The following is a 24,792-nucleotide window of genomic DNA, read 5'->3' on the forward strand; positions in this document are numbered from 1 at the left end:
TAATTTCTCTTACAATTTCTTCTTTGACCCACTCGTTGTTTAAGAGTGTGTTGTTGAGCCTCCACGTGTTTGTGGATTTTCTGGCACTCTGCCTATTATTGATTTCCAACTTCATTCCTTTATGATCCGAGAAAGTGTTGTGTATGATTTCAATCTTTTTAAATTTGTTAAGACTTGCTCTGTGACCCAGCATATGGTCTATCTTTGAGAATGATCCATGAGCACTTGAGAAAAAGGTGTATCCTGCTGTTGTGGGATGTAATGTCCTATAAATGTCTGTTAAGTCTAGCTCATTTATAGTAATATTCAGATTCTCTATTTCTTTATTGATCCTCTGTCTAGATGTTCTGTCCATTGATGAGAGTGGGGAATTGAAGTCTCCAACTATTATGGTATATGTGTCTATTTCCCTTTTCAGTGTTTGCAGTGTATTCCTCACGTATTTTGGGGCATTCTGGTTTGGTGCATAAATATTTATGATTGTTATGTCTTCTTGTTTAATTGTTCCTTTTATTAGTAGATAGTGTCCTTCTTTGTCTCTTTTAACTGTTTTACATTTGAAGTCTAATTTGTTGGATATTAGTATAGCCACTCCTGCTCTTTTCTGGTTGTTATTTGCATGAAATATATTTTCCCAACCTTTCACTTTCAACCTATGTTTATCTTTGGGTCTAAGATGTGTTTCCTGTAGACAGCATATAGAAGGATCCTGTTTTTTAATCCATTCTGCCAGTCTATGTCTTTTGATTGGGGAATTCAGTCCATTGACATTTAGTGTTATTACTGTTTGGATAATATTTTCCTCTAACATTTTGCCTTTTGTATTATATATATCATATCTGACTTTCCTTCTTTCTACAGTCTTTTCCATACCTCTCTCTTCTGTCTTTTTGTATCTGACTCTAGTGCTCCCTTTAGTATTTCTTGCAGAGCTGGTCTCTTGGTCACAAATTCTCTCAGTGACTTTTTGTCTTAGAATGTTTTAATTTCTCCCTCATTTTTGAAGGACAATTTTGCTGGATATAGGAGTCTTGGTTGGCAGTTTTTCTCTTCTAGTTAATTAAATATATCATCCCACTGTCTTCTAGCCTCCATGGTTTCTGCTGAGAAATCTACACATAGTCTTATTGGGTTTCCCTTGTATTTGATGGATTGTTTTTCTCTCGCTGCTTTCAAGATCCTCTCTTTCTCTTTGACCTCTGACATTCTAACTAGTAAGTGTCTTGGAGAACGCCTATTTGGATCTATTCTCTTTGGGGTGCGCTGCACTTCTTGGATCTGTAATTTTAGGTCTTTCATAAGAGTTGGGAAGTTTTCAGTGATAATTTCTTCCATTAGTTTTTCTCCTCCTTTTCCCTTCTCTTCTCCTTCTGGGACACCCACAACACATATATTTGTGCGGTTCATATTGTCCTTGAGTTCCCTGATACCCTGTTCAAATTTTTCCATTCTTTTCCCGATAGTTTCTGTTTCTTTTTGGAATTCAGATGTTCCATCCTCCAAATCACTAATTCTATCTTCTGTCTCTTTAAATCTATCATTGTAGGTATCCATTGTTTTTTCCATCTTTTCTACTTTATCCTTCACTTCCATAAGTTCTGTGATTTGTTTTTTCAGTTTTTCTATTTCTTCTTTATGTTCAGCCCATGTCTTCTTCATGTCCTCCCTCAATTTATTGATTTGGTTTTTGAAGAGGTTTTCCATTTCTGTTTGTATATTCAGCATTAGTTGTCTCAGCTCCTGTATCTCATTTGAACTATTGGTTTGTTCCTTTGACTGGGCCATATTTTCAATTTTTTGAGCATGATCCATTATCTTCTGCTGGCATCTGGGCATTTAGACAGATTTCCCTGGGTGCTGGACCCAACAATTTCGAAGATTTTTCTGTGAAATCTCTGGGTTCTGTTTTTCTTATCCTGCCCAGTAGGTGGCGCTCGTGGCACACGTTTGTCTGCGGGTCCCACCAGTAAAAGGTGCTGTGGGTCCTTTAACTTTGGAAAACTCTCACCGTCGGGGAGGTTCGCCAGCTGAAGCGGCTTGGAAGAGTTCCAGCCGGCCCGGGGTCCGTACGCGGGGAGGGTCACTGGCCGCCGCAGCCCGGGAGAGCGCCCGTCAGAATTTCTTAGTCGGCCCAGGGCGCCAAGCATGACGGCAGGGCGCCAGCCACCACGGACCGCCCGGGAGAGTGCACCGTTCCCGGGGAGTCACGTGTTTGGACGGGCCCCCCCCGTCACCGTTCTCCGTGGCCTGGGGATTTCCGATCCAATTCTCTCAGTTGGTCCGGGAGGGCCGCGCGTGGTGTGGGCGCCAGCTGCCGCGGCTTAAGGGGACCGCCTTTCCAATTCTCCCAGCCAGCCCGGGAAGGGGGAAGGGAGGAACTCCGGCCGCTTGCTGCCCCGCCCGGTGAAGCCTGCGCCCCTCGGCGATCTCACCAGAGCGCGTTCTCTCAGCCAGTCAGCCATTCCAGGATGGGGTACGCTGTCTGTTTGATCTCTGTCGTGGCTCTGGGAGCTGTTCTGTATTGTTTCTACTCCCCTAGTAGCTGTTCTGGAGGAGGAATAAGATCCGCGCGTCTTACTAAGCCGCCATCTTCTCCGGAAGTCCAGGATTTCTTTATATATTCTGGATATTAAATGCTCATCAGATAGATGAGTATTTTCTATCTCCAAGCCTCTGTCTCTCTGTCAGCTGTGAAGCAACCATTCTTCAAGCATCTGCATCCACTCTGAACTCCCTCCAAACTGAAAATATTTTCTTCCATTCTGTAAGATATCTTTTTACTTTCATGATAAAGTCCTTTGATTCACAAAACTTTCTGATTTTGATAAAGTCACATTTATTTATGTTTTCTTTTATTGTTTGTACTTTGGGTTTAAAGTCTATGAAGTCACTACCTAACACAAAGCCTTGAGATGCTTCCATATGTCTTCTTCTAAGAGTTTTAGAGCTTTGGGTCTTATATTTAGGTCTTTGAACCATTTTGAGTTAATTTTTATATATAGTATGAGATAGGGATCCACCATCACTTTTTCATTCCAGGTCATCGGGTTTTCCCAGCACCATTTGTTAAAGAGACTATTCTTTCCCCATTGAATGAATTTGCTACCCCTGTCAAATGATCAATTTGCCATGGATATAAGGGCTTATTTATGAGCTCTCAATTCCTTAGTCTATATATCTCTCCTCATGTCGGTGCAAAAATATGAATTATCTGTGAATCTGTGTTTATTACCTGATTTTTTCCTCTTGGTTTTCAGTCATTTTGTCATTTATTTTCATGCCTGGTAATATTTGATTGCATGATGTGTATTGAATGTAAAAATGTCTTTAGGTTCTAGACGGCAAGGTGCTCCCCCAGCGAGCAGGCTTCCTCCCTCTAGCAGTTGAGCACACCAGGACCTGACACAGCCAAGGCTGGTCACAGGGTGTGGGTACTTCGGGCTTCCTGGTCTGTCCTCACTTTATGCACAATATTGCAGGATCCTGGGGGCTAAGTGAATGGCTGGAGTGTTGACCAGGGTGCCCTCCCCTTGGTGGAACATGAACCCTGTGCCAGTTTGAAAGTGCTGTGCACCCTAGAAGGGTCACGTCCTTTAATCCTGACTCAGTATTGCAGGGTGGAAACTTCAGATTATCTCCACAGAAATGTGGCTCCAGCCATTCAAGGTGGGTGTTGATTAGTTTATGGAGTCCTTTAAAAGAGGAAACAGGGGTTGACTTCTCTGTCTTTGTTGCCCCTTCATCTCGTGCTGACTCTGGGCATGTCTCTTGCCTCGTGTCTGCTCCAATGTGACCCATAAAAGCTCAGGACTGAGGGTTTGGGAAGGTAAGGTGTGTGGAGGCTGGAAGCAGGGAGGTAAAGAATAAAAATTCCCCTTTTGAGAGGGTGCAAGGGTAGCTCAGTGGCAGAATCTGGGTTCAATTCCCAGCCCATGCACTCCCCACCCCACCTCCAAAATCCCCGTTTGAGTGGACATGGCAGAGAAGAATGAGAAAGCTCACATGCTAATACATTTTATTCCATCATAAAATTGACAACCACGTGAGAATCTGCTCATATTCAAGGTTACTTACAAATGTCAGGTTCTTTCCCATTTTGTCCTTTTCTTTTCACCCTTTCCCTGCATCCCACTTCTCTGCATTGATGTCTGTTTCACTCCACTCTAGCCAGATTGGAAACTTCCACTTCTTTTGCTCAACAGAACCTGATTGCACACTGCTGCCAAAAGGGTACTGCCTAGAGGGAGAGACAGAGAGAGAGTTCTGTTCTAATGGAAACCTCCACACAGATATTAATAGATTAATTGCATGACATAAATTTAATAATTTTCTCAGCAGCATTACATTAAAGACATTTTTCAATCCAGTTGTATTCATGGCTCAACAGTTTCCACATGGTGAGTCCTAAAGACTCAAAAAAAAAAAAAACCACCCAAAAGAGTGAATTCATGTGCAAATTCTGAGCATCCATCCCTCCCTAAATAATAGTTCTTTTTGGGCCATCCAAAAAGAGATGCAGAAGAAGCTATCATCAACACAGAAGATGCTTGGTGGTGTTTATTTATAAACAATCCCCTCTTAAAGACAGTCCTTTAAACATATAATAGTACAACCTTTTTAAGATTAGTATGAATATAATTTTCATTTTTTCTCATGCCAAAGAATTACAGGATCATCATTTAAAAGGAAACTGTAATACACAAATCAGATAAATAAGAAAAACATAACCTCCCCTCTAGAAACTGCATTACTAACAAGTTTCTATTTTCTTAGACTAATTATGCAGATTTTTCCTTGAAAAACTACATCATTTAGCATATTCTCTCTTACAAATCACTTTATTTCACTTATCAACATATTGATAATATTTCCCATGTCCATAAATGTTTATCAAAATACTGTTTTAATGACTGCATAATTTTATATTTTGTGAATATACCACATTTCATTTAACTAAGCTTCTATATTTGGAAATACATTTTAAAATTTTTTTCAAATTTTCACTTTTTTAAACAAGAGTGTGGTGGTTATTCTTTTTTCCAAATCTTTGTATAAATGCTTAACTATTTCCTTAGGATACATCTCAATAAGGAGACTTACCATAATAAAGGACAGGAATGTTTAAAATTTCTGATAAATTTTAAATGGGAAATAGGTCCAACTTTTCCATTGGACCTATTTCATACGTTCACTATGAGTATATCACAGTGCTCACACCTCTAATCTTTGTTGATGATTTTTATATTTTTATAAGTTTAGACTTCCAAAACAGGCATCTCATTTAATTTTTAAAGTTTTAACTATTTTGCTGGTGTTTTTCTTTTGCTTACTAGGTATCTGTATTTCTAATTTGAATAGTTATTTTGTGTTATTTTTGCATGAGAAAGATATTTGTTTTAGTTATTAAGATATTTGTATATATTAAGATATTTGTATATACTAAGGATGATGAATTGGCCAATTTATTCAACAAATAATTTCCAGAACCTACCATGCACCAAGCCCTGCTCTAGAAACGGGGATACAGCGGTGAAGAGGCGGCATAGAAAGACGCACATTTACATTTCACAGTTGCTGGGTGGAGACGCACAATGAACGATGCAGATCAAGGAGAAAGCGCAGCAGGCTACAAGGTGGAAAGGTAAGGGGGGACTAACACTGGAAGGGGGAGGGGAAGAGCTGTGGTGACAGCTGTCCTGCGGTGCGAGGGAGTGTCTGTGAGGGGTGGCCTTAGGCGAGGGGGGCGAGCTGCTGGGTGACCCCCTGAGGGCCCAGAGCGCACCTTCCTTACACCCTACAGGGTCCGACTCGCCACGCTCTGGGCCGCCTCCTTCTGAAGAGCCACTAAGACTCATGTGCTGCCCAGGGTCTGGGACAAAGCGAGAGGGTGGACACACACGCAGCAAGGCTGTTCCCTGTAGGGAAAGGAGGGAAGAGGCTTATGTTGTGAAGAGTGGAGCAGGAATCTCATTCTACGAGTGAAAAGGTGAAAAGGCCTCAAAACAGAGAGGCACAGATACTATCTGTGATTTTAGGGTCCCAAGTTTCCCAGAAATTAAAATGAAGTGAATAAAGCTCACAAATCCTCAATAACCACTATAAAATGACAGCAGCAAAGGCCACCTATAGATCAAGCAATAGCCAAGCAATATCCAGGAACTTCTGATGCTGAAATTGTTAGAGAATATGAAATATTACATATAAAACATTAAAGTTTTAAGAATGAAGTTGCAAAAAGAAAGGCAAAACATGAGTATCATAAATAACCAGAATGATTTGGAAAGAATTAGAACATTTACAAATGAAAATTATGTTGAAATTAAAAATATATTTGTGAAATAATACATTAGAGCTAATTGAGGAAAAAAATAGTGAACTGAAAGGTATATCTGATAAAATTACCCAGAATTCTGCCCAGAGGATAAAGTGATAATATGTAAAAGAGGTTAAAAACTAGGCTGAATAGAATAACGAGCTCTAATATATATTAAATTGGAGTTTCAAGAGATGGAAATAAATACAATGGATGAAAACCAATGCTTGAAGAAAAAATTGCTGATACTTTCCCCAAACAAATGGAAGACATGACTCCACATATGCAGAAAGCACAACATATACTAAATAAAGTACCTAGAACATTGTAGTAAAATGGCAGGGCATGTGAGACAAAGAGAGGATCTTAATATCATCTAGAGAAAAAAGACTGGTTAATAAAAAAGAACTACTTGTAGACGCAGAGGCTTCTTCCATGCTGGACATCAGGATGGGGTGAAAGGATGTTCTCAGGGTGCTCAGAAAAAAATTACTGCAAACCTAGAACTGTGTGTTTCAGAACTGTGTGTTGTGAAAAACTTTTTCTATAATGGGAGTGAAATAAAAAATTTGCTAATGGGTTAAAAACCAAGAGAAAGTTTGTCATCCGATTCCTTTTCTAAGTGATTTCTGAAGAATATAGTTGCAGGTCGAGCAAAGGGAAAATAATCCCAGAAAAGAAGAATGGGGAGCAAAGAAAAATTGATTTTTTTTAATTGTATGAAATTTAAAAATTGTATTTTTTACAATTTTTGTATTTAATTGTATGAAATTAAAAAAATGTTTTCATTATAAATATAATGCTGATAATAATAATGTTCTAATTTGTTGAGTTAAAAAAGAGGGACACAAAATCTGAGCAAAAAAAGACTTGAGTGATTGGTGTTAACATATTCAAATGAATTTGCATTATTTGGAAGAAGGTTAAGATACTGATTAAATTTGTGATTTTAAGATTTTTTTTTAATAAACACCAAAGGTAATGAGTAAAATAATTGTTAGAGGATATATAATATCCAATGCAATAGAGAAGAAAAATAGAATAAGACAATTAACGACTGAGAAAAATTTATATCAAGTTTTTAAAAAGGAAGAAGCAGGGCATAAGGAGAGACAAAAAGAGTTACACAAAATACAGGGAGGAAATGATACACAAAGTAAAAATGGAAAAGATAAGTCCAAATATATGTTTTTTTAAATAAACATAAATGATCCAGTCTCACTAGCAAAAGCATATCTTTTCAGATTTGATTTTTTAATTCTAATTATATGCTCTTTAGAAGATGTACACACAGGTCCTTAGGTGGTGTTCGGTTGGGGGAATAAGGGAGGGCTCTATGGCTGGAATCATGGAGTCACTCCGGAACGGGAGGTGAACCCTTATGATCAAGGTCTTTGCGCAGCAAACAGCTATTCATGCATTATTCAACGGACATCTAACCACCCCTGCTCAACCCGCTAGCATAATAATCCTTTGTTTAATGTGCCGCCCCTTTCATGTCATCACCTAACCCCTGCCCTTAAAAACTGCACTCACCAAAGCCCCTGCGCGAACTCACCTCATTCCCTTTTGGGTGTGGTGAGCTCTGCCCAGGAGCGCAGCCAATAACGCACATTCATTTACAATCCTTTCGTCTACTTTTCTTTCTCTCAAATACCTCATATCTTAAAACCTTTCAGATCCTTAATTGTAACTTTTGAAGGAAGCCCTGTGTCATTCAATGCCACAAACCAAAAGCTTCCATGTTTAATGTTATCTTCTTGCTATATAAGTAAAGCAAATATATTTAGGCCAGGGTCTCACTGAGGGGGAGCTGTATTGTCATCTTCTACAGCAAGCTAAATATTTTATAAACATCTGCAAGTGACCCTAAATAAATCTAAAGTCTAAGGTAAAAACAAAAAAATGAAAAAGTGAAACCTCCTGAACATGCAGCAGCCGGCACCGGGGAGAGGCTCATCACATTTTAATTTCATGAATGAACAAATAAGTAGCAAGCAGCAGGTCATGAAGCCTTGTCAGTGTAGATGAATTCATTTTGACTTTTGCAATATGTGCCTTGGGGTTGTGACGGGACCTGGGGGGAAGCAAGGTGGGGTGTCAAGTCAGGCAGGAACAGATGTCCACATCCTGCCTTGTCATTACTGCAGCTTAATGTTCCAAGTGTTTTTTTTTTCTTTTCTTTTGGAGAGAAAGAATCCGCCCACGTTTTCAGGTTGTTCTCATTGAGATACACTCACAGGCTTTGAAATTAACCCGCTGGTGAAGTGCAAGGAGTGAGAACCTACTGCAAGTTTTGCTTCTTCTCTCTGGTTTTGTGCAGCAACTGTGGGTCTGAGGCTTCTGGTGTTCCAGTGCAGGAAGTTGGGGCTGATGGCCAGAGTTGGAAATGGAGGTGAGGGGTGGGGTGTGCAGGAAGCTAAGGCATTGGGCATTTAAAATGTGTCTGTGACTTAGTCTTTGTAGAATGCTTTTTTCAAATGCTTACCTTTTCTGGCATGAGTGGCCCTCAGAGAGTTGCAGTAGATGAGAAGGGATGCGGGTGTGCTGCTGGGTGCTAGGCCAAGGTGTCTTGGGTCTGGGACCCCTATTTTAGGCTGTGTATTCATTCATTCATTCATTTATTCATTTATTACATGTGAATGGAGGATTCACCAAATAATAAGACCTATGGAGCTAGTCTAAGCCCCTTGTTTGGAAAAGGAGGAAATGGAGGTTCAGAAAGGTTAAATGACTTGCTCAGAGTCACAAAGCCAGTTCCCAGCAGTTTTGAGATGAGAATCTCAGCCTCTTGCCTCCCAGTCTAGTGTTTCTTGGGCTTGTGGAGGCTGCTAAGAGGAGTCAAGCTGGCGCCCTGCCTTCAAAGAAGTTCTGGTCCAGTGGGCAGTGGTGAGCACGGCATTGTTTGGGGATGTTTTCAAAGGGGGGGGGCAGTAACTCTTCAGGCCTATGGCAGTCCTGCAAAGGAAGGCTTGGCCTGGCCCCATTTGCAATGAGCTGGGGGTCTTTTCACTGGGGAGAGAAATGTGCCTCTTTCTGGGCAGAGCTGAGTCAGACCTCTCACACCCAGATCCATCCAAGCTGCCCTGCCCCTCCTGCCATGTGTATCTCTGCCCTGGGTAATTCCACTGACCACATTCCAGGCTTTGCATTTATAAAGCTGTGTCAGCTTGGGGTGTGGACAGGAGTGACCTGCGGTTGTCTAAACACACTGCCAGCTCCAGGTGGCCTGCCTGCCCGGGTGCATGTGACCTCCTCTATCCTGGTAAGTTCTGCCCCATTGCAAGGCTGGAACTCCTGCTCTGAGCATTTTAAGAGCCCAGCAGTGTAAAGGAAGGTCCCAGCCCTTTGGTTCCCAAGGGTGTTACTGCCAGCTCCTGCCACTCCCCCTGAGCAGGTCCTTTTTTTCTTTATTTATTTCTGTTTCTCTTAATCACCAAGGGACAAAGAGGAGACATCATGCACAGCCAAGCCGAGCAGATTTCACTTATAAGATAGTGCAGGCGCAGGCATATTTTAGTAAAATGAAAGTCCCATTGCTTCTTTCAGAGGCTGTGTCCTAAAATAATGCAATTTCGGTTTGTCGTCCTAGATGCATGTTTGAAAAAGTAGGTTGAAGCCTGTCACTTTAAACAGTTCTTCAAGTGACATAGAAATTATGCTATTTTTAGGTCAAACAGCCCACAAAAGTTGACATTTTAAGGTTCAGCTGTGTGTGAAAACATCTAAAGGGAAACGTGACTTTTCTTCTTTCCAGAAACAGTAAACAGGACGAGGGGTCTGAGCTGATTTGTTGATTTGTGTTGCTCCTTCCCATTCTTGTGTTTGCCTAGCGGGGTTTATTGGGGTGCTTCTTCAGGCACACGCTCCACGTGGCAGATGACAGGACACCCGAAGGCCGCTCTTTGGAGAGGCGGTCCCCGCAAATAAAAGCAGGTCGTTAGACTAGAACCGCCTTTGTTACCTTGACTATGGTGTTTTCTCCCTCGGCACAGAGCCGTGCTCTATATAAAGCCATAACCACTCAGATCACACGTGGACTGTGTAAAAGGCACTGCTGGGAGATGGAAGATGTTTTTAACCCCTTCCTCTCGGGCCTCTGTGGCAGCTGCAGGCACCCAGTTCTGGAACGTGGAAAGTTATGTTCTGGGCTGCCACAGGGTTGGGGGCTAAGGAGGAGGAAGGGGGAGGGGGCAGGAGTGAGTGAGCAAGGTGGGAGACGTGGCACCCCGCGCCCAGGCTGCCCTCTTCCTGCCTCAGTTTAGAGCTGCTAGGAATCCCCCAGGGATGCGATGAGAAGAGGGGAGGAAGCTGTGATGGCCATGGCAAGGACTCAAGCAGTGGGGACAGGAACAGCAGCCCTGTTGGTTGGGCACTCTGTTCTGTGATGTCAGACTGGGGTCCCTGTGCTCCGGAGTCTACGCAGTATTCCCCGGAAGTAAAGCTGGCAGTGTTTCCTGGAGGATCAGCTGCGTTTGATTTTTGAGACCATCTTATTTTTAAAATTTTGAAATCACTGCCAACTTACAGAACAGTTGCAAAAAATAATACAAACTCCATACCAAGAACTCCAGCATACCTGAAATTCCCAGATAACCAGACCCACTATGTTTTAACATCTTGCCACATTTGCTGTATCATTCTAACTATCCATCCTACTCATTTGTCTCTCTATCATCTATCTATCACCCATTTTCTGAGCACTTGAATGTAAGTTGTATACATCATTCTCCTTGAACACTTAACCAGCTATTCACCTCTATAACTACCTTAAGTGCAGTTAATAAGTTCAAGAGATTTAACATTGATATAGAGTTTATAGTCTATACTCTGATTTATTCACATGTCCCAATAATGTCTTTTTGGGCCTTGTCTCCTCTCTTGATAGATCCAGTCCAGGACCATGGATTGCATTTAGTTGTCCCTGTCTCTTTACTCTCTCTCTGTTTTAATTGGGGAAATGTATATACAACATAAAATTTCCCACCTCCCTAGCACACCATTCAGTGGCATTAATCACATTCACAAGAATGTATTACCATCAGCTCCATCCATTACCAGAACTTTCCTGTCACCCCAAACTTAAACCCAACACCTATCAAGCATTAATTCCTCATTCCCCTACCCCCCTGCCTCTGGTGACCTGTACTCCCCTTTCAGTCATGGTGAATTTGCCTATTCTATCTATTTTATATAAGTGGAATTACTTATACATGTGTCTGTTTTATGACGTCTTCAAGGTTCATCCATGTTGTTGCATGTATCAGAATTTCATTCTTTTTATCCATTGAATAATATTCCATAGCATGGCTATGCAGCGGTTTGTTTATTCATTTATCTGTTGGTGGATACACATGCTTTTTGGTGATTGTCAATGTTGTTTTCATATTCAAACAAGCACAGGGCTGTCTGATGGAACAGACCACCTGTTACATGTCTGGCTTGCTAAAGTGCCACTTTGAGCTGTAACTTCAGACCCCTCCAGGAGGCTGTCAGGACTCGTTAGTGACAAATTTAAGAAGCCCTGACTAAATAACAGGCTAAATGCAATATAGAAGTGGTTAGTGTCACAGCCAGGGCTGAGGTTCAAGGCCCTGCTTGACCAGTTCCCAGCTGTGTGATTTGAGGTGAGTCACTCAGCCTCTCTGAGCCTCAGTTTCCTCCTCTGTAAAATGGGACTGACACCAATGCCTTCCTTACAGGGATCTGGTGAGGATAAAATGCGATGATGCACTGGAAGCACATAGTAATGGCTCAGTGAGTGCTGGTGATCATTTTGCTCAGATGACCATATGCTGTGGGTGGAAAGGAAGTTGGCCAAGTCTGTTTGACTGGAGGCTGATATGCTCATCACTGTGTCCTCTTCAGAAACATCAGAGAGAGAATGGTGCAGGCCCACTTGCTCCTACATCCTGGCCAGGTGCCTGCCTTATGGTGTGCCAGGCTGCCCCCCTCAGGAGCCCTGCAATCCCCACATCCCCATTAGGAGAGAAGGTCTCTTGGGGAGGGCTGCCGCTGACTGCAGGAACACTTCCGTCTGAGCCCAGCCCCCAGGCAAGGTCCACTGAAACCTCCAGGCAGTTAAACAGCCTTTATCCTGTGAGAACTCAACCATGGGAGCTGAATGCCTGGAGACACCCAGATGTGCATTGAAAAATGCAGTCACATCATGCCCTGTGTTGGGAGACGTCTGACCCAGGAGTAACACTTTGGGCTACCACCTGCACCCTAAGGCCCCTATGCTCTCCCCATTTCTTCTTCCTATGTGGCCCCTTCTGAGACAAGGCTCTGAAGCTTGCTTTCAGGGACAAGGCAACTGATCCCAAGTTCCAGAAAGGGGTCAGGGAACCCAGCTGGATGGGTACACGTTAGGGAGGAAACAGCCTGCAGGAAACTGTGCATACAGGATTAGACACTGGGGTGCTTGAAAACAAAAAAAAATGTTGAAGCATTCTTTGAAATGCTTCCCCCAAGGAGGGAGGACACTCAGGTGATGGCAGCCTGGGCTGACACCCTGGCTGAGACCTCAGGAGACTCCCTGAGCCAGAGCCATCCAGCCTAGCGACTCCCAAATTCCTGACCCACCCAAACAATGAGATCATAAATACTTGTTTTCAGTCACTGGGTTTTGAGGTATTTGCTATGTAGCAAAAGGCGACTTACATTGACATCTCCATCTCATCCTTCAAAATATCATTCGAAAGGTGCCATGACCTCACAAATGCCTGTCCTTTCTTTTCCTGGCTTATGAGGACATTAGGACCTGGAAAAAGAAGGGGTATGGTCTTGGAATAGAGCAATTATACTTACCGTGGGTGAACATGCCATGCATCTTCCACTGATTATGTCATCGATCATCGCTAACCACCCTGTGGGAAGGGACCTGTTCTAGTTTGCTAGCTGCTGGAATGCAATATACCAGAAACAGAATGGCTTTTAAAAGGGGGAATTTAATGAGTTGCTAGTTTACAGTTCTAAGGCTGAGAAAATGTCCCAACTACAACAAGTCTATAGAAATGTCCAATCAAAGGCATCCAGGGAAAGATACCTTGGTTCAAGAAGGCTGATGAAGTTCAGGATTTCTTTCTCATCTGGAAAGGCACATGGTGAACACGGTCAGGGTTCCTCTCTCATCTGGAAGGGCACATGGCAAACACAGCATCATCTGCTAGCATCTTCTCCTGGCTTCCTATTTCATGAAGCTCCCCGGGAGGCATTTTCCTTCTTCATCTCCAAAGCACTGGCTGGTGGACTCTGCTTCTCGTGGCTATGTTCTGCTCTCTTTGAATCTCTCATTCTCCAAAATATTTCCTCTTTTATAGGACTCCAATAAACCAATCAAGACCCACCCAAATGGGTGGAGACATGTCGTCCCCTAATCCAGTTTAACAACCATTCTTGACTAAATCACATCATCCAAGGAGATGATCTCATTACAGTTTCAAACATACAGTATTGAATAGAGATTATTCTACCTTTATGAAATGGGATTTATATTAAAACATGGCTTTTCTTAGGGGGCATACTTCCTTTCAAACCAGCACAGGACCATTAGCCCCATTGTATAGAAGAGAACACTGAGGCTGAGAGAGCTTAAGACTCTTGCTCAGGAAGACACAGCTAAATTTGAAGTCTGAATTTCTTTTATTTATTTTTATTGACAAACCAAAACAACATACAAACACAAACATGCTTTTTTTGGTTTTCAAACTACTGAATTTATTTTAACATTTGTTCCCCCTATTATTTATTTATTTTTAATCCATATTTTTCACTCATCTGTCTATACCATAGATAAAGAACATCAGACACAAGGTTTTCACAATCACACAGTCACATTGTGAAAGCTGTATCATTACACAAGCATCTTCAAGAAATATGGCTACTGGGACACAGCTCTACAGTTTCAGGTACTAGGACCTCGGGGCCTCGGGTATCCCAGCCAGGGGTATCTGTACTTTGCTTTCCAGTTAATGGGTAAGCCAGTTGTTTGCTTCACAGCATAGCTCAACTGGGGTGTGTTGTGTGTGTACACATGTGTCTATGTGTAGCTTTATGTGTAGGGCCTTTCTTTAAGGAAAAAAAAAGTTACTTGTAAGAATTGCTAAGGTAAAATTAGGACACTCTATCTCACATTCCACACAAAAAAGAAATTCCAGGTAGATAGAAATCTGAACAGTACTAAAAAAGGTATAAAGCCTGAGATGAAGTTATTGTGGACCAGGTAACCATCTTGGGATAGGAACGCCCCCTTCTTCCCCCCAACACAAATAACCAGCCACATAGAGCAGATGTTCAGCCTCACTGATGAACAGAGAAATGCAAATCAGAGCAATAACAAGATGCCATTTTCCACCCATTACTTGAGCGAAAATGAAAGGAGAATGGAGCAGGCAAAAAGAAACAGGTGCTAACTCGTATGCCACTCATGGGGATTTAAGTTGGAGCCGCCTTTTCGGAGAACAATTTAGCTGTATCTATGCACCTTTAAATGTGGCCATGTTCTTACCCGGGAATTCTACTTTTGGGACTTGTCCCTGCAAACCCACATAAGCAGATAGACACATTCAGGGATATTCATGGCATTATTGTTTCATGGCCCAAGTTTGAAAGCAACTTAAATGCCCAACAGAAGGGGAGGCTAAATGAACAAGGGACCTCCATGCAATGAAATATCATATATCAGTAAAAAGGAATACTGTGTGCTGACATGGAATATTCTCCAAGAAATACAAAGTGAACAAAAGAAAATTGCAGATCTACATGTATAGTGTGAATTCATGCATGCACAATGATCCCTTTTTATAAACACAGAGAGAAAGGCCATGTGATATATGGCCGGGCTGGGGGTAGTGGGTTTTTCTAGTGAGGAAATCAGCATGACAAAGGAGTGGGAGAGAAGAGTTTCCCAGATTTTCTGGATCTTGTTTGAATTTTTATAGGCATACATTGCTTTTTCAATCAGAACAGAACATTTTTAAAGAATTAAAAAGCTATTAGAGGGTGGGTCACGGTGGCTCAGCAGGCATGAGGCTTGCCATGCCGGAGAACTGGGTTCGATTCCTGGTGCCTGCCCATGCAAAAAAAATGCTATTAGAGGTTAGATGACTAACCCCACATCACACAGCTAGTGAGAGGGGAGCTGGGATGCAGAGGCAAATCAAAATCACCTACGACCCTGTTTTACCTAGAGAGAAGCACTGTTCTTTCCTAACCATGTTCCGTGTGTGTGTGTGTGCATGTGCAGATGTGTGTTTGCACACGTGAGGAGTAGTCTGGTGGGCCTGCCATTCCAGGTATGTGATGAACTGTTGTTCCCTAATAGTCTCCTTTTCAGACTTTCTTTCTTCCTTGCTTTGGCTCTGATTTGGGAGTATTTCTCACTTTCTGTGGGGTGGTTTTTCTCTGCTGAGGTCATGAAACCAGAGACTCTTGAGTAGAAAAGAAGGTCGTGGCATGCTGAAGCAGAGGAATCCAGGAAGACTGCCTGGTGGTGGTGGCCTTGGAGGGAAGGGACCCCTAGAGGTGACACTGTGCAGGTAGGGAACAGGCAGAAACTGGGCCTGCATCCAGCAAGGCTGAATCAAACCTTGCAACTGCTTTTTAAACACAAGTCTGTGGGAAGTGTAACAGAGAATGCGTTCTGGATACAGAAGGCAGGAAATCATCTCGGCTTGGAAGGCGGCTGGCCATGAGCCAGTGTTCTGAAGAGTAATGGGTCAGGGAGCCCAGAGCACCCTAACTCTCCAGGACTGCCCTTCTGGCCCTAGGCACCTGTCCTCACCTCTCCCCACCCCACCCCTGGCCTGTGACCCCTTCCACCTTCCACAGCTGCATGTTCCTCTTTGTCCAGGAACAAAGGCAGTTCAGATGGCTGCAAAAGAAGAAGGAGAAAAAATAAACTCGGCTGAACTCGGCTTGTTTGTAAGGAAGCGGTTGGCTATGGCCCTTGAGTGGGGGAGTTGTGCAGGGTGGGCGGTGGTGGGGGGCCCTGGGGACAGCTTGGCTGGAAGGGAGCAGGGGCAGGGAGGTTCAGCAGGCCATGAGTGGTTGGTGATTTGTAGCACCAATAAGCACAATGGCTCAGTCTTGTGGTTTCCCCTCAAGATGTGTCTGAGCACAGGCCTCGCTGTGCATCACCTGTGTGTGCCATGGTGGCAGCCGCGAGCTTGGGAGCCCATCTCTTCTGCACCCTGCTAACCAGCACCCTTCCCTGTTGGGGGACCTAGAGAGAATGCACCCCACCCCCCATCTTCCCCAACACCAAAATGTGGAAAGTGGATGCAATAAAGAAGGGGTAGGGAGGACAGAAGAGGTCTTGCTTCTTCTTTGGGATAGAGCCCAGCATGCAGAGACCAGGGGGTCACCTTTTGGGAGACCCACAGAAGTGAACAGAATCCACTTTGGCAGTTGTCTCATGGCTTTCAGTTTCAGCATGCCTGCCCTAGGCTCAAGGATTCTGGGGATCCAGAGGTAGTACAATTTCTTGAGTGCCTACTGTGTGCGAGGTGCTGGGCAAAACACAGAACATTCCATTCATGCTCTTTAAGCCTCATATCCTCCCCCCACCCCAATGTAGGTACTATTTATTACTTTCATTTTGCAGACAAGAAAGTGAAGCTCTTCACAGTGAATATGAAAACCTTATGTCTGATGCTCCTTTTAGCTACTATATCAACAGAAGAGTAGAACATATGGAATAAAAATAAATAACAGGGGGAACAGATGTTAAAATAAATTCAGTTTGAAATAGTGGTAGGTGAAGGTGAGGGGTAAGGGGTATGGTACGTATAGTTTTTTTTTTCTCTCTCTCTATTATCGTTTTATTTCTGTTTCTGTTGTCTTTTTATTTTTCTAAATCGATGCAAATGTACTAAGAAATGATGAATATGCAACTTGATGATATTAAGAATTACTGATTGTATATGTAGAATGGAATGATTTCTAAATGTTTTTTAGTTAATTTTTTTAATTAATAAAAAAAAAGAAAGTGAAGCTCAGTGGGCTCAAATAACTTGGCCAAAGGCCACAGCTAGTAGGTGACAGAATTGGGATTCATGTCTAAGTTTACCCAAATCTGGAGCCTCTGCTTTTAACTACTACACCTGACTGGATCCCAAGTTATCTTAAGAACCAAGAAACCCCTAGCCTACTTTGCTACTTAAGGGTTGAGTTGCCTAAGGGGTAGGCTCAGGAGAGTCCTGGAGAGCCAAGCTTCTAGAAGCCCTCCAGAGTGAACCTAGACAACTTTCTAAATAGCAGACTGTTTCGAAAGCCTGTAGTCTGGGGTCCACTGTGGACTCTAGATCTTTTTCTATTAAGTAACCTGCACATCTACCTTGATGACTGAGTTTTTCTTTCTGAAAAGTTTCTGAAAGTTTGACCTCAGGACTGACTCCTTCTGGCCCATTGGCTGCTGGAGCTATTCCTGACTGCAGAGTGAGCAAGCAAATGAGTGGGCAGGCTACATTGACCTATGAGCCAGCACATGTCACAGTTCTGGCTTCCCACCATGGACTTCAGTGTTGGTTGTTTTCAGCTGTCGGGGTCACTCAGAAGCACATCTTTGGCCATTTGTTGGGGTAAGAGTGTGCAAGCAGATGTCTTTCCTGGCTATGGGGTGGGTGGCATCCCACCCCAGTCCCCCACCCCCACCACAGTCTACTCCTGTGTGTCCTCTCGGTCTCTCTGCCAGTAGGCATTAAGCAGGGAAGCCCACCTCAGGGGCTGGAAACAGCACAGCTTTAGCTTGAAGGAAATGCAAAGTCAGGGACATTTTGGTGTTTGAGGCTTTCCCTGTGGGCTCGCTGGGGTAGGCCAAGAGAGTCCCTTGCCAGTGCTGGGTCATGGGCTCCTGGCAGGCTTGGGGAGACCTGAAATGCTGGCAAGCTGCCCAGCTGCCCAGCAATGCTGTTCCCCTGCTGGGTGGGCTCCTCAAAGGAATGTCAACTCTGGCGTGGGGAAGGGGGTGTGCAGGCAAGGAATTCCAACTGCCTGCTGCTCTCTGCACCCCTGGGTCCATGCTGGGAAAAAATTTTGACAAGGTGGCACAGGGGAGTGGGGGATTGCACAGACATGGGACCTTCTTGGGAGGGCCTGGCTTAGAACAAGCTGCTGAACACTCTTTTCTTCCAGAACTTCTGGAATGTTCTTGAGCCAGGCTAGAGGGAAAAAGTAAACACAGCCCGGCCGTAGAGAGCAGATTCCCTGCCTCCCACCCCCACAATCTCCCCCCATACCAAGGTTGATTTCCTATCAGAGCTTAACGATTTCCAAATGGTCAGCGACCTCCAGGCTGCAGGAAAAGAGAAATCCGTGAAAGAGACTGCCCACCTTCTAGTCGATGGCTTGGAGGAGGCGCACTCCCCAGGGTCTGTCTGCCAACCACAGCACAGGCCCAGAACTCATGCCCCAGAGATTTGTTTCTTGTCTGTGACCGAGAGGCTTTCAGGCACCTCTGCCATGGAGATTTCCCTGGCGCTTGGCGAAGTGACACACTGGGCTGTGACAGAGCAAGACAGCTGGCGTACGTGAGTCACGGGCTACACAGAGCCACCCTGGAGGCCCGTTCTTGGGCTGTCCTGTCAAGCTGGTTGACAACACGTGCTCTGGACTCAGATGGAACTGGGTTTGAACCCTCGCTCCATGATGGGAGCTAAGGGGGTTATTTTGCTTTCTTGAGCCTTAGTGTCTTGTTTGGCTCCTGTTACTCATTAGTAATTTCTTTGTCTCCCCTTAGCAGGCAAGCACTTCCTCCTTTGCTTTTCCTCATGTGCCCACCCTTTCTTCTTACACTAGGTGTTCTTAGGCAGCCAAAGGGGTCCTGACAACAAGGTATCTGATCAACGCATTCCCACTTGGCCATGGGGACTTAAAGTTGTCTCATCAGGAGCTGTAGTTGCATTTTAACTCATCTCAGTGTCCTTGGATGAATTTATCTATTCAGTAATCACTTACTGAGATATATCCTATACCACACTAAACAATTATTTTTTACTGAGCATCCATTGTGTGCCAGGCCCATTTGTCATCTAAGTACCTCTTTGGACCAGCAATTTGCTGAAGCTATTAGCATCATTCCCATTTGACAGGTGAACAAACTGAGGCTCTGAGGGCTTAAGTCATACCCCTAAAGTCCCACAGTGATGCCCAGGTTTAACTAACTATTTTTTTGGCATGGACAGGCTCCAGCATGGCAGGCAAGAACTCTGCCAGTGAGCCACCATTGCCCACCCTCTGACTGGTTTTTGCAGCTACTTCTGAGGTGCAGGTGCTGTGCTAGAACTTAGAGCTTCAAAGAAGAATAAAACCAGCCCTGCCCTCAGAGGAGGACCCTGACCAGGGGTTCAGAAGGGCAAAAAAAATCAGATCACCTGCATGCAGCAGGAGCAGTAGGCTCGGAGCACTGTGGGGTCTGGAGGAGGGGCACCAGGGTACGGTGGAGGGTTGGGAGTGTATCACTGGGGGCTGGATGTTCAATGCTTCCATGCATGGATCTGAAGCCACTCAGGACAAGGGTAAAGTTTATTCTCCCACCTTCCAAGCGTACAGCTCATGCTTAAGATCAGCCCCACTCCAACTTGGGAGAATGAGACTCCTTAAAATGTCAGACTACTTCATAGACAGAGGTTAGAATCAAGAGATGTTCCCCGCCTCACCTCTCACTTCTCGTGGGTCCTTCTTGAGATATTGGAAGCATCTATAAGGATATATGTATATGATTATATATAAATGTATCTTTTCCAAAACTGTCAATGATAGCACCTGATAAACAGTGCAATGAGGTACTGTTTATGCACAGAAAGCAAGACATCCTTCTGAGTCTCTTCCCCTTCCTGGAGGCCACCCCTGCTGCCAATATCAAATACAAAGTTATGAATATATACCTTTTGAAAGGAGACATGTGAGAGCATACTATATATATGCTGTAAAGTTCCATCTCCTGATTTTTTCATTTAAGGCTATGTCTCACAGAGCATGCTGTATCAATACCTATAGCTTGCTGCTTTCTTTTAAATGGCAGCATAACATTCTATTAGGAGGATGTGCCAGACTTTATTTAACCAGTCTCCTCTTAATGGCTATTCAGTCAGGTTGGAGTTTTTGGTCTTTTGCAACTACAAATAATCCTGCCATGATTAAACCTTTACAGAGGCTTTTGCTCATATATGTTATATACGTATACCTTTGCCGAGAAAAGGGTATGCATTTTAAGCTGAGAAATAATTAAGGCATGCATAGCTATGTTAAATCCATGCTTGAAATTCCATGTAAAGAAATGAATCACTAACAGTGGAATTCTGACCATCGAAGAGGGATACAATTTGCCAAAGGAGGGCCTGCCTGCCCACCCTGAGAGGAGCCTGCCCTCTCTGTACCTCCCAAGCCTCCAAGTGCCAGCAAGCAGAGGCAGCTCCCTGTGGAGAGAGGCCCAGTGGTGCTCTCTGTGGGCAGAAGTTTCCTCTCTAATCAGTTTTCCCACTGCATTTCATTGGCAGCCAAGAGAGACTCTTATAACTCTTGCTATCTTTACAATATGTTATTCAAATTTAAAACATGTGTGGTAGTTAGATTCAGTTGTCAACTTGGCCAGGTGAAGGCACCTAGTTTTGTTGCTGCAGACATGAGCTAATGGTACGTGAACCTCATCTGTTGCTGATTTACATCTGCAGTTGGCTAGGAGGTGGGCTTGCTGCAATGAAGGATGTTTGACTTAATTGGCTGGTGCTTAAATGAGAGAGCACAATGTAGCACAGCCTAAGCAGCTCAGCATTCCTCATCTCAGCACTCGCAGCTCAGCCCAGGCCTTTGGAGATGCAGAAAGAAGTCACCCCGGGGAAAGTTGTTGGAACCCAGGGGCCTGGAGAGAAGACCAGCAGAGACCATCCTGTGCCTTCCACGTAAGAAAGAACCTCAGTGGAAAGTTAGCTGCCTTTCCTCTGAAGAACTAACAAAATAAATCCCCTTTTATTAAAAGCCAATCTGTCTCTGGTGTGTTGCATTCTGGCAGCTGGCAAACTAGAACAACATGCTAAAAGGGAAAAAATATTTATAGAATTTTTCTCTGGAAGGGAAAAAAATCTTACTTTTAAGCCTAGCCAATGACATTTCTGGAAACCACAGAGGGAAAACAGCAGCAAATCGCAGAAGATAAAATGGACTAATTACACAACAGATCTCTAATTTAAGAAACTAGCTGCATTCTTGGTTTTTTGGTTGTTGTTGTTTCTTTTTCTTTTAAAGATGACAAAGAATAAAAATACTGGCTTACCAGTATTCATTTTAAAAAAGTGCAATGGCTCCCAACCTCCCTTCTGCAAGACGATGCATGTCTGTCCAGGTACATGCATGTGGGTCTGCTGGCCCCAGTGGTAACTCTGGAGAGAGTCCGTATGGTGGGATTTCTTGGCCTATGCCATAGTTTCCCATGGGAAAGAATAGGGATCCTGCTGCCAGAGTTATTTAAATCTTGGAGTCTTTCCTTCCTTCTCCAAAGCTCTGGGAGTGTTTCTGTGGCCACAGCTGCTGAGGACACCCAGCCCAGTGACCTTGGCTTTGGAAATTGGCCCAGGTTAACCTGTGATTTGCGCTCTCTCTCCTCAGCCCAGCCCATTTGAGCTGCCACTGGAACCCCAACTGGCCACCTTGAACCAGGCATTACCCCATGTTTCTAGAACAATCCCTCAGCTGCAGGTTGGTCAGCAAAGAGATATGCTAGAGCTTCTTTCCCTTCCCTCATTTCTGTGACTCCAAGTCTGAGTGCTTCTGAATGGGACACCAAGGGAATCTTTCCTTGGCTAGAATTTCCAGAGGCCAAAAAAGCAGCTGCAGCCAAAACCTTCCCATGAACTTCATTTCTGTTTGGATTTTCATGGAAACGGTTTCTCCCAGACATGCATCCTGTGGGACCAAGCACCTTCCCCTTCCCTGATTTTCAGGTATGAATGGATTATATCAGCTAATTAATGAGTGTGCAGTGCACGCTGGCCACCTCATGCTTCCATGAGGAAGCAGTGGGATGCTGGCCTATTTCACAGGCCCAGGCTGAGGGAGGGAGGGCACCTTGGGCCAGGCTTTAGCTTCCTTGGACAAAGTCTGCACTTGGGAAGGCCAGGCCACAGGCCCACTGCTGGACGCATGGCAAGTTTCAGCCAGGGGCGGCAGCACTCATATCTGTGTGCCAGAGACAGGCTGAGGGGCAACCTCCGTGTTCCCGCCTGGCTCCCTTCGCCAGGAAGCGGCACAAGGAGGAAGCTTCTGGGCTGGGAGACCAGGAGGGAGCGGCAGGAGGAGGAGCCTGTGGGCCCCCCTCTCCAGAAGAGTCCAGGACAGGGGCAGGGGTGCCGCACTGCCAAGTCCCCTCTCCCCTCCCCCGGCTCAGCACCCAGCAGTGACTGTGCCACACAGGCGGCCTAGAAAATGCACCCCACATTTCCTGCTGCAAGTCGCTGGGAGCGTAAGTTCCCTGAGGAGGGGATTCTGCTTGTTCTCAAGAAGACAGTAATGAACGTTTTGAATAATTGTCCCATGTGTGGAATGCAAAGCTAATTTCTCAACTAAATGCTAATGGTATTGTCTTCTACAAGACACGTGTCCTAAAAATTGTATCCATAAATTCTCTCCCGTTTCCCATCAGCGGAGTAGCAGCATTTGTTCCGGGGGGCGGGGGGGGGGGGCGAGTTTCTGCAAGGCCCTGGTGTGGCGCAGGAACGAGGCCCCGTCTCGGCCTCGTCAGAAGGGCCCCGACCGACAGGCAGACATCTGGCGTTGTGGGAACCCGCGTGGTGGGGAACGCAGTGGCTTAATTTTATTGTCATAAACTCTCAGTGTCTAGGGCTGATAAACTCGTGGTTTTCATGCTCTCACGTGGCCCAGAACTGAAAGATCAGCCACCCCATGAAAGAGAAATAGAAAAGGCACAGAAGCCACCCCTGAGGTGCCCACAGGGGCAGAAGTCCAGGGAGATGCCAGTCTGGCTGAGGTCTGAGGACAGGGCAATCCGCTGGGGGTGAGCCTATTTAGATAAGCATGGAAGGAAATGCTGATCCTTTTCCAAGTCACTCTCCTGTCCCTTGATGTTAGTGGTCCTGGGCCGGGGTGGGGGTGGGAGGGATGGAATGTGCAGCTCAGGCTTCAAGCCCAGATGTCACTGACCCAGGAGCAAGTCCAGAGAGAAGGGAACAGATGCCCAGGGGTCCCTGCACCCAGAGCCGAGCTGCCAGGGCCTGAGGGTGAGGCTGAACTGTGCCCCTCAGCTTTCCTTGCTGTCTCCTGCTTCTTGGGCAGCAGCAGCTTTCCTGATGGCCCTGTGGCTTCCAGGATAGGGCTTCCTGCTTAGAAACCAGCTGTCCTGTGCATTTCTGCTGATTGGGTGGTTTTATATTTCACTGTAAATAAATAAATCACTAATTGAGACGTCTGAGCTGCTTCTGAGTGTGGTCGGTGTGCGGCAGGGCCCGGGAGCCTGCCCAGCCCTGGATTCCGGGTCCTGCTCTCCGGACCTATGCGGACCTGCAAGGGACTGGCTCCGCCTTGGTCCTGAGATGGCCTGGTGTGGAGTGAGACCCTATCTGCCTCTATGACCCGTTAACAGTCCCTCCCCACACCAGCTTTAGTGTCCCTGCTCAATCTCCCCAATGCCTGGACTCCGTGTTACCTCACAGGCCACAGGCCTGAAGCAAACGCTCCTGGGGAACAGGCCTGCGGGAGATGGGGGTCAGGTGCAGGTACCTCCACAGCAGCCCCGGGCCATGGCGAGTGGGGGACACACACGAGGTCATCCCACGCCTCCCCAGGGAAGCAGGGCAGAGGGTCTGGAAAGAAGGAGCAGAAGGAAGATGCCTGGGGGCAGGCCCCAGTACAGCTGGCCCCCCACCCTCTCCCACTGCTGTGCACCCCACGCCCCACAGGGGTGCCCGTCTGAAGGGCAGCTCCTGCTCCGCGGCCTGGCGCTGGCTTGGTTCTCCCTCCTGTGGGGGCTCCGCCACCTCCTCGTCGCTGTCCACGGGCTCCTGCTTGTCCCGCACGCCCAGCGCGGGCACCTCCTCCTGGCCGGAGAGCTGGCCCAGGCAGGGCTCCTCCAGGAGGGCCCGGTGCTCGCGGAGCTCCTCCTCCGTCTCCTCGGGGGGCTCTCGGGCTGCCAGGCGGGCTCGCTCGCCTTGGGCATGATCTGCAAAGGCAGATGGAGTGGATGGGCCGTCGGCGGGGAGGGCTGGCCAGAGGGAGGATGAGGCCTGGGCTGGGCTTTCCCCACCTTTCTGCACCGCAGGGTTCATCGCGCAGCCCCCCCTGGGGTCTCAGTCCCCGGGAGGCGAGGACCCTCCGACACACCCCATGACCGTGACCAGCCATTAGACCTCACAGAGGGAGGGGCAGAGCTCCCAGGTGGCCAGGGCGAGGTGATGGAGATGGGCCCAGGACACCTTGGGGAGCTGCGGGGGGCCCAGCAGGGCTCAAGTGTCCAAGGCGAGACCAGACCG

At 45.5% G+C, this 24,792-nt stretch overlaps 1 long non-coding RNA gene across 5 annotated transcripts in view; it reads left to right on the forward strand.

Moving 5' to 3' along the window:
- The window catches only part of LOC143651857 (uncharacterized), a 76,987-nt gene that overhangs the window by 45,481 nt on the left and 6,714 nt on the right, over window positions 1-24,792 (forward strand). For all 5 annotated transcript variants that reach the window (XR_013160288.1, XR_013160286.1, XR_013160289.1 and 2 more), the window contains exon 3: window positions 5,485-5,641. This is a non-coding gene — a long non-coding RNA (uncharacterized LOC143651857). The remainder of the gene's footprint in view (window positions 1-5,484; window positions 5,642-24,792) is intronic.

Source organism: Tamandua tetradactyla, chromosome 12, assembly GCF_023851605.1.
Source record: "Tamandua tetradactyla isolate mTamTet1 chromosome 12, mTamTet1.pri, whole genome shotgun sequence".
NCBI lineage: Eukaryota > Metazoa > Chordata > Mammalia > Pilosa > Myrmecophagidae > Tamandua > Tamandua tetradactyla.